This window comes from Hyposmocoma kahamanoa, unplaced genomic scaffold (assembly GCF_003589595.1).
Source record: "Hyposmocoma kahamanoa isolate Upper Pololo Valley unplaced genomic scaffold, ASM358959v1 92, whole genome shotgun sequence".
Lineage (NCBI taxonomy): Eukaryota > Metazoa > Arthropoda > Insecta > Lepidoptera > Cosmopterigidae > Hyposmocoma > Hyposmocoma kahamanoa.
This window is the reverse complement of record NW_020654748.1, coordinates 7,940,311-7,949,440: the sequence shown is the minus strand read 5'-3', so window position 1 is coordinate 7,949,440 and position 9,130 is coordinate 7,940,311. Positions and strand designations below refer to the sequence as shown.

At 36.1% G+C, this 9,130-nt stretch overlaps 1 long non-coding RNA gene across 1 annotated transcript; it reads right to left on the bottom strand.

Annotated features, from left to right (window-relative positions):
• Positions 1-1,095: 1,095 nt before the first annotated feature.
• Positions 1,096-8,014, bottom strand: LOC113236972. The gene is made up of 3 exons (XR_003310999.1): positions 7,827-8,014; positions 2,248-2,411; positions 1,096-1,130 (listed from the first exon to the last, which is right to left on the bottom strand). It is a non-coding gene; the product is annotated as an uncharacterized LOC113236972 (long non-coding RNA).
• Between the last annotated feature and the right edge of the window lie 1,116 nt (positions 8,015-9,130).

Here is a 9,130-nt window from a genome sequence, read left to right as displayed (position 1 = left end):
ATTTTAAGAATAATATTACTAAGGAGCTTTGGACTTTGCTGCTTGGCTTATTTTGACTTGTTTGGCTTCTTATTCTGTGCAATGTTCGGAAAAAAACAGGCATTGGTTATATTTCTCCGCAGATATAAAGGTAACAAATGAAATGTTCAAAAGAGGAGAAAAAGAAATAGACTGTCATCACAACACACCCTCAACATTATATAAATATCACTTCAATTCAGCCAATAGCCTGAGAAAACAAAAACATAATAATAATAGTGTGTCAGACAACCACAACCATTACCAGATCTCAGACTAAAGTATTATCTGCATTATGAGTACCAGATGGAGTGCAATGGAATGCACTCTAGAACACTACCCAGAACACCCCGATCAGAACTAATTAAGAAAAATTCATTTCCCAAATTGGTCACACAGGGAATCGAACCCGGAATCTTCTCGTCCTGGGGCTTTACCATGAACCCTTATTACGGTTCAGTTTAGGACCTAAAATGAATCGTAGTGGGACAGCGCTACGTGAAGTGTATATCACCATCCCGCTTATTTGGCGTTACGAAAATAAGAGTTCATGGTAAGGCACCAGAACAAATAATATCAGTATACAATAACCAATTTTCTGAGACGCAATTATCAGAAGAATTTTTTGCAGAAATAAAAGGGAATACTTAAAATTTCTTTGTAATTATAAGGAAAGTCCATGAAAAGTCTGAACGATTTAATAAATTAGTTACTTATTATCTGTAGTTTGAGAAAGTACCCCGTCCTTTTATGTACGTAAAAAATCGTTGCAATACGAATAAACGGCAAAGTGTTTGATATACGAATTAATAAAGTAATTGTAATGCAGGAAATTCCGATCTAAACAGCATTTATTTGGTTTTTCAAACAAACCAACGTTTCGTTTAAAAAATCCCAAGCAGACATTAATATGTTTAAATTTATTCTAAATTCCGTTATTAATTATATTAATCATAAATGTATTAATAAAAATTCGTCTTGTTAAAATAAAATAAAATAATTTGTAAAACGTATGTATCGTAAATTGTAAAATAGGGGGTTTTGCGTCAATGTTAGACATACCTGGTTGATATTAATGACTTTACCATCACAGTCAACCGTGACCATGGAACCTGTAAAGCACCCGAAACATTGGTATGTTTGAATAACAAATTTACGGAATTTAGATCCTAAAAATAAGTTTCATTTCCTACATGTACCAGTCGCAAAAACCTAGGATAATTGTAATGTGTAATGAAAAACGTGTAACGGAATTCCCAGTTCTTTAATATTGGATAATAATATTACAGTATTTAGGTACAATTTTATACTACGAGCATATTACATTTGTATAATTATGTACATATATTAGTACGATTAAACTTTACGTTGTATATTAGAGGTATATTGTAACATTAAAAATGTGAAATAAATAATTTTATTGCATTTATTTGATCAAGTGACATGATTGTAGTAGTAACCTAGGTAAGTACACTATAACAGAGGGACGGTAAATAAGGCAATAAAGCAGTCTACAAAGTATTTTATTGCTTATTTTTTACAGTCAAACTAGTGTTTATCATATAAGTAGCTTATCAACTACATTCCAAACAAAAAATAATTTAAAAAATTTAAAGGTATATAAACTCTGGCTGGCTCCGTCCCTCCACTTTTTTTAATATAATATCTAGTGACGGGACAACAAGTCGTGCGCCTGATGGTAAGCTACACACCTGTCCATAACAGTTGCCGTGCCACTCAGAGCTTTAAATCGCAAAGATCTGAGAGGCACTGCCACTGCGTCCGTCACCTTGAGACATAACTTGAGAAGTCCCATGTGCCTTTACAGGCACATTTTTAAATTACTTTCACCAGCACTCGTACCCTTCAAAACCGGAACACAGTAATGCTGACATTACTGCTTGGGGGCAGAAATAGGTAAGGTGGTAGTACTTCCCTGGACTCTCTTCATACTCTTTCACAAGGAGCTTTACTGCTAGAGCTAGAGCTTTGCTACTAGATTGGTTAGATTTATTTGGTTGAAGGTGGCGCTGTTATTGCAGAGCGGTTAGTTGAAGTGACGTATGGCTGGCGAGACAGGACTACGGGCTGGCCAATGTGGTGACTTGTCAACTTCCGTTAGAACATAATTTAATACTCACTTTTTCGGCAATAATTTTGGACTGGATGGCAATTTTCAATTTTCAACAAAAGATCATCTTGGACGACTTACCAAACTGGAAGACTTACCGGTCTTCCAGTTTTCTTTCTTTCCAAAGATCTTTTAAAATAGGAACACGTTTATCAATACCATAGTATGATAAGACAAGTAGAGCAACTCCCGCCTGCTCGGCATGTAAATGCCTACACTTCCCTCGGAACGTAGGGTTGTCACATAATGATTTTAGTTGTACCTATAGGATGTAAACATAATTTGAAAAAAATAAGGTGTTCATCACAGTATTCTCGTGTCATATTTAGATAACCTCTGTTAAATGCAATATTTACACATTCATATTTTTATACTAGCATTGTAGATTGGCATCTCGATTATGGGAGTATAATTATGAAATAGAAATTAAATAGGTACTGAAAAAATCTGAATTTGGTGTCTCAACCACAAAGACCACAATAAACACGTCTAGTATATAATGCCATTTTTTAAACACCAAGCGAACACTTCAACTCTATAATAAAAGGTGCGTGTGACTTTCGCTGAGCAACGTGAGTGCAACGCGACATTAAACTAGTATGTATGCGTCCTGTAACAGCGCGCGTCGGGCGAGTACACATACAAACCACGCTGCTATGTTTGTATAGAGTTACCATACTCTAATACTATGTAAATACCTACTATTAAACGAAAGATAAATTAAATATGCTAACGCATTTCGCCCCGATGAAATCTGTCCAAATGGTATGTTTGTCAAGATATTTTAGCAATAATCCTTCGTAATTCTCTCGAAACTAAATTCACGCCAAATGCTAGCTCACTCAACCAACTTAACTTCGTATCTTTGTAACAATATCATGTCACAAAGGAAATTTAATTACCCAGTCGTCGAAATGTGATTCCGTAATCTGTTTTAAAGCAGGAAGGGTTGGAAACAATTGAAATAGCTAAGCAAACTTATCAGAATTTATTTTGTTCAAGTCACTTCGAAGTTTCACTTATTATTTATTGAAACTTTTATAAGACTTGAAAATTTACAAGTTTACATGTGAAAATAACCACCCACAAAGTATAGAATGTAACCTTGCAGTAATTGAGTGCATCTTTTTATCATCATTATCAACAACCCATTTATACATCCCACTACTGGGCAAGACTCTCCGCTCAGGCGAAGGTTTAGGCCAAAGTCCATCATACTGGTATAACACAGATTGGGGACTTCACAACGACGTGCAGGTTACGGGTTGCGGACTTCACAAGTGAACCTTCTTCGACAAGCGGGTTTCATCAACATGTTGTCCTTTACGGAAAAGCTCATAGTGAATTTCAAATTAAATTTCGCACTTAAATTCTGACAAATTCAGAGGTGTTAGCCCGGATTCGAACCCACAGTCTCTGTTTGAGAGACGGTAGGTCAAACCATTAGGCTACCACGGCTACCTACGGTTATCTTTTATATTTAATAAGAACTTTATTTAACAAAAAAAGTTTTTTGTGTAACAGGAAGTTACGAAGAGCAACCCGAATAAAAAAAGCGTGGTATTGTCCGTGTTTTTTGTCTTTACTCCTCTAGGCCAACATAGCTTGGTGTTGGAAGGCGCATCCTACGATGAGCTTCTCAAAGCCCTCCTTCTAACTATTTCAAAAGGGACCACGGAAAAGCATATTACGTGCTGATATGCCCTTTGTCTGCCACCTTAGTCTAGATAAATTAGAAAGAGCAGACCCTTTCTCTAATTTATTAGGTAAGTAGGTACCTACTCTAAGCCTATGGGACATTTATATCGTCCTAAATCTATATATATCCCTCTTCTGCGGAGTCTATGTCAGGCCGTACAGCATTCGACGTAATAATCTAAAAGTTACACTTTTGTGCGTAATAGAAAGTTGTGTAAAAAGGGATTAGTCTATTTAGTCATCATGCCATTTATGTAATAATAGATATTTTCTCCCCGACCTAAAAGCTAATTAGAAAAATGAAATTGGCAAATTTTGATCCACAATAGATAAACGTGCTTAGAAGAAATATAAATTTTCATCATACTTGCTCGTAAACAGTGTCATGACATAATAATAATAATAATAACGCACACACTCAACATAGCCCCGCACTAGGGAAACCCTGTGTCGCGGGTGCCATGGACACACACATAGACAACCACAAATTACACCCAAACTCACGAGAGAAATAAATGTAGGCCATACAAATATTTCTCCCGGCCCGGGAATCGAACCCGGGGACCTCTGCGTGGCAGTCCGGTATGGTAACCGTTCGGCCACGGAGGCAGACATGCAGGCAAAGTCGATCGTAATGTCCTTTATTATGCCCACGGGCTTTTTCATTACCTTTTGCCCTACGGCTTTTTTACGTCAAAATTAAGCAAAAAGCTCGAAAAATCTAAAGGTACATTTTGCTTAAACTTGAAGTATGAAAAAACGAAACATTTGCAATTCAACTGTTTTACTAAATTTATTTTGTGAATTTTAAATTTGTTATTGAATTGATATTCAATTATTTTTTGTGGAATTACTCCACTAGTTTGTTATAATTATTAATACAAAAATCGAATTCTCAGAAAAATATTTTGTGAATTCAAATTCTGGAGTAGTTTTAGAATTTGGAAATTATTTGTTTTATATCTAATATTTTTTTTTTTTTTTTTTTTTATACCTGACAGGCAAATGACTCCACTCCACCTGATGTTATATATTTTGTGGCTGCATGTGTCTGTACCTTTTATAACATTTTAGTTCGAGTTGTATATGTACAGAAGAATAGCTTTCAATATGTTTAACAAAAAAAAACAAAAAACCCGCCATTTGCAAAATACGTACATGTTGTGTTGTGAAGCAATATTTATTCATAGAAGAAATAAATTGTCGTTGAATGTATTTCCTCGCAAATATGATGAAAAACATTATAAACACGGGCGGTAAAAATTACAAACCTCGAGTCATTAAAGCCCTTCAACTTCGGGCTTCTAACAAGCTCTTGTTAGTGATTTCTGATTTATTGCCTATTATATACACATATTATATTATATACAGAATGTACTATTACAATTATTTATGTGGTCTGTGATTACAATACACAAAAGATTAATTTTAAACTGCTGTAATTTGAAATTTATTATAATATGGAGGACAAACATTGATTTTATTTTGACATATCGTGGTGTCCTTTTTTAATTCATACTTATCATAAACCAAAATTATTTCTTGCTTGTAAATCTTTTATTTGCTAAAAGACCAGTTATTGTATAAGTTTGTTTAGAGGAGTTTATGTCAAGTTATGACTTCACGCATATATATTAAAATAAAACTCCAACAGTACTTACACAACATGCCACATAATTTACACGTCGCTTCTAGGTATAAAAATTTCATGTGCATTCTTCAATGCACATTCTATTATTTTTTTATATAACACCAAGTGACGGGACGAACAAGTCGTGCATCTGGTGGTAAGCGACACGCCTATCCATAACAGTTGTAGTGCCACTTAGAGCCTTTAATCGCAAAGATCTTAGGGGCACTACCAATGTGCCCGTCACCCTGCAAAGGAAGTGACAAGTTCCATGTGCCATTCCAAACCGGAACGCAGTAAGGCTCATAGTAATTCTTGGCGGCAGAAATAGGTAAGGTGGCCGTACTTCTCTGGAGGAACTCTTTCACAAGGAGCTCTACAGCTACTAAATTTTGTACTGTAAGGGAGACACCACACTGATTAATAAAGAAACAGTTTGAGCCGTCAGAAAAAGCCTTATGTCCATGCAATAAGAATGAAAAACTCGTTGCGAATTTCGCTACCACTCGGACAGAGCAAACGAAACGCAGAACGTAAGTTTCGTTCTTATTACATGGACATAAAGCTATTTGACCGGCTTAATTATTTCTAATTAATTAATTCTAAGTCCATAAGTGTGTCACCACACTCCTTTACATTCCCCTCCCTAACATTGCGAGCATATTTAAGTACGTATGCCAATTTTCGCTTTGGTCATTTTGATATACTATTTAATATAACATATACATATGTATGTATTCTTTTGCTTTTTACTTAAATCTTTTATAATTTACTTTCAGTCTAATCCCTTTATATATAAAAGCGGTAATATGAGCAATAACACCGCTTTGCGACAGAAATAGGTAAGGTACTTACTTCTCTGGATAAACTCTTTCACAAGGAGCTCTACTGCTATCAAAATTAAAGAATGCTTTATAAATTAATGCACATCGACAAAAATAGCTTTCAGTTTGTTGGTAGGTCAATGGTATTTAGTGTTAACTTCTTGGAAAGTAGTAGTAGTAACGTATGCGTTACTCATAGCCCCGCAGAGGCTGCCATGGAGGCAGTTAACAACCGTAAGGTACTTTCTATGTAAATTCGCCACGTGGCTGTCTTTTGCACTTTTAAATTATTAATATGAAAAGTGCATCAACGCGTAAATTGCAATCCTCAGACGTCGTCGTTATTCAATCACCAACTGAAATTATTAACAATGGAAGGTGACCAAGTAAAGAAGCTCTGTGATTCTCCGACACCCATTATTTAGGCGCTTTTTCCTGGTATTTCCATTACAGTAGATTTTCTTTTTTAATAGTTTTTCCGCTAACTTTGGTTAGAAATGTGTGGCGATGATATTATTGTATTACTCGTTAGGTAGAGTAAAATAAAAACTCATCCAAGTAGGGTATTTTATAACTGTAATCAAGTCAACACAATACACTCTTATTATATTGATTACCAAATGAATGTCTTATTTTTATAACACAAATATATCGTATCGTAAGAGATATTTGCCATTAGGCCACTAGGCGCGAGCGATCACAGCCGTTACCACGTGTGCGATCAGTCGCACGCAAAAGTATTCTAAGTTAGGCTTGAGTAGTACATGAGCTAGGAATTGTTACGAATGAATTCCTGACCCGAAAGGAATTAATTACTTGTGCAAGATCTTTATAGTTCACCTGTATTTTAGTTCAGTAGGAATGGGAATTGTTTGCGGAGCCACAGACGCGAGACGATCCTAATAGTATACCTATCTTTTTTAACCGACTTTAGAAAAGGAGGATGTTTTAAATTCGGTTGTATATTTTTTTGTGTAAGTTACGCGATTACTCCAGCATTTGTAAGCCGATTTTGATGATTCTTTTATGTTGGAAAGAGGGTACCTCAGTTTTGGTCCCATTTAAATTTGAAGAAAATATTCCACCTCTAAGGGTGGCAAATTAGGGGATGAATCTGGTTTCGCGCACTTTTCGGTAACCGATTTCAATGAAACTATGTAATTCCATGAACTATTTGAAGTCGGTTTTCTTTTATTAATAAGTTATTATATATTAATAGTTCTTGGAGTTAACAGACGCGCGAGGCGAAACGGTGCGAATGAGATAATAAGTGGACTATCATGTGCAGGTATACATATCATACATATACACATTAATAAACATGTTTAAAAGAAAACAAACTCAAATATGTAATTAATAAAAATGGAAGTAAATTAGTTTGCTACTCCGCGAACCCAATGAAGGTTAAATCGTGCAAAATAGTTACGCTAGTGTTAAATATTCTTCATGCAGTTAATTATAAGTAAAATTAATAAATAAATAACACAAGCGCAACCACAGTCACAAACCACCACCAAAAATATACCTGACTCGTGTTTCGCCTCTCCACGAGGCATCATCAGGGGCTGGTTAGTGCTCGAGTTTCGGCCGAAGAGTGAGCTCTTTTTTTTTATGGGATATTTTGCAGTTGGCCGCTGATGGCCTTGACTGCGCCACCGGATCAAAGGGCGAGCTGAAGGCTCATAACCCGTAAAATAAACTAAAAACTTGACTTAAATATAAGTAGCGGGCCTGAGGGCGCCCCAGTGGGGACGGACCTCGGCTCAGGGCGCTACTGAGGACTTCCGCCAGGAGGGCGTGCTATAGAAGAGAAATGCGAACTCGTTCAGAACGGTTGGTGTATTTATACCCCGCAACCAGTTCCGTCACTCGTGTAAGTCAGACGCAACGAGTTTGCCATTGTGTATACGTTTGACCCACGTTAGTATTGATAGTTCTGTTATTGTGGTGAGTTCACTTGAGGTCGAGGAGGCAGATAGGGAGTGCCTGGATATAGAATTGGAAAATGTGAATAAAAGTACGGAAAGAGAAAATGGCGATTGGGAGAAAGAAACAATAGAAATGAACTACGAAATGGAAACAGCTGACAGTAACACCGAGGGCAGACCTATAAAGAGAAATCGAGAGGAAGAGGAAGAAGAACTAGAAGACGGAGAGAAATTAAAGTGGTCTACAGTCGAAAAGAAGGGGGGAAAAGTAAAAAAACTATTCACGGAGACAATAATTTCAAGCAAACAAAAGTTGCCCAAACAATTCGCGATTGCAAAGTTATTTATACGTTTACATCTAACAGATATTACAAAAATTAAATATATTCATCCGTATAAAATGCGCGTCGTTGTACCGAACGAAAACTGTGCCAACAAAATGTTGGAATGCGACGAATTTAAAAACAGAGAATGGAGAGTTCAAAAGGCGCATGAAGTCAACATCTCTTATGGAATAATAAGAAATGTAGATTTAGAAATCAATGAAGAGGAAGCTTGGAAAGACATCAAATGCCCTAATGAAGTCTCCGTGGTTTCCTTCAAGCGGTTAAATCGTCGAGATAAAGATGATAAATGGGTAGGTACCCATCACTAGATAGTGAGGCTGCTCGTGTGGGTTTTAGCTCACAATTTCTTCCGGCTCACGTTTTCATAGGTAATCTATGCACCACGTTTTTTATTAAACAACACTTTAACAAAAATAATCTGTCCAAAATGTGGAGATTTTCACGAGAACTGTGACACTAACACTTATAAATGTGTTAATTGTCACGATGAACACATTATCTTTAAACAGAACCTGTACAGTTTATATGAGAGATGGATGAGACAAAGATAAGAG